This window comes from Pelodiscus sinensis, chromosome 1 (genome assembly GCF_049634645.1).
Source record: "Pelodiscus sinensis isolate JC-2024 chromosome 1, ASM4963464v1, whole genome shotgun sequence".
Lineage (NCBI taxonomy): Eukaryota > Metazoa > Chordata > Testudines > Trionychidae > Pelodiscus > Pelodiscus sinensis.
The window spans coordinates 193,478,760-193,480,433 of record NC_134711.1 but is presented as its reverse complement, the minus strand read 5'-3'; positions in this window follow the sequence as shown (position 1 = coordinate 193,480,433).

Sequence of the window (1,674 nt, the reverse complement as noted above, 5' to 3'; positions counted from 1 at the left end):
CCTTTGCCTATGTGTCTAATCTACATGCCTCTGCCGACAGAGGCATGTAGTCTAGACACAGCCTCAGATTCCACTGCAACACCTGATACACCTGATCTCTATGCTGTTTCGAACCTCATGCTGTCCTGGATATCACTGGTCTTGGTCTGCAGGGAAGGAGAGGGGAGGGTCCTCCAGCGCCACCCAGGAGTAAATGTTTGGTTCAGATTGGTGCAGACACCACGCTGTTTTTTATGAGGTGGGGTTTTTGCTGGATAGTGATACATATGTATTTCCTAGGCTTCTCTTCATTCCTCTTCTGTGCTGCATGTTCTGTATTTTTATCTCTGGGTTTATGAAATGAAGTCCTGTCTTCAGTAACAGGCCTATGCTTGGTGCCAGATCTCTTGTAGGAGTACTGCTCTGAGGCATGGCATCAGCTTGTGACTCTAATTTAAAGTATCTCCAGACTTTTCTATTCTCTTCTGCTTCATAAAAGGGGGGGGGGGGAAGCCCCCTCAGGACTGATCCAGCCATCAAGCTGAAGTCTGGGCCAGGACCCCACAATGCAAGAGCTGTAGTGGTTGAAGAGAATCAGGCACTGTTAACCAGGGGCACCAGCCAACTATTCCCTCCTCTACGATTGAGCAGACCACTGAAAATCAGCTTCACGTGCTCTTCCTTAGGCTGTTCTCCAGGACTGCTCTCACCAACACACCAGTGAATGGGATTCTATAGTCCAGAGGCACTAACTGAAAAGAATGTATTTTGAAAAACAAATTGGATAGGCTCCCACACGCGATATGGTTTGTACAGCCTGTTGAGATTCTTCCTGCTATCCATGAAAGGTTGAATAAATGGGATTACTTCATGGTTTAACTTTTCCATTGGAATGACAGCACTGATCAACCCTTCCCAAGAGGGTTCCAAACACCCCACTGATCAAAATTGCTGAGAATTCTGCAGCACCCAGTCACTTCACTGAAAGTCACTCGGTGCTTCTGAAAATTAGGTCACTATGGGTAAGTCTACACTACAGCGTTAATTTGAGTTAACTTAATTTGAAATAGTTAATTCGAATTAAGGTAATTCGAAAGAATGCGTCTATGCACAAAACCTATTTCGAAATAGCATTTTGCTATTTCGAAATAGTGCATCCACACTGAGTGGACCCTGAACCGAAGTTAAGGCTGGCCGGAACCAGTGCTGGCAGGGCATCAGGTTAAGACTTAGTGTATGGAGCTGCTGCCTGAGGCTAATTGAGCTCCGTGCTTAAAGAGACCCTACCCCCACCCCAGACAGACAGTTCTCAGGGTTTCCTGCTTGCTTGTCTACCTCAGTGAGGGACAACAAAGAATTTCTGTCTTGGAGTGCCCTCACTCGGGACACCACAGCACTCGGCACATAGATCCAGAGCTGCCCCTGGACACAGCTCGTAGGGTCGTTGCCATCAGCCCGGCTGCACTTGCCGCAGGCTGCCATCCAGGGAGTCCATCAGAGGGCTGTCCAGATCCAGGAGGCCCTGCGGGAGAGCATCCACCCCAAGGAACCCTCAGAGCCACCCCAGTCCTCCCTACCGGGGGCTCGTGCCCCAGTCCTCCCTCACATCCTTCCACTTACCTTTCCCTAGCCCCCCTTCCTGATGTCAAATAAAATATACTTTTTTCAAAAATAGAAACTGTGTTTATTTAACAA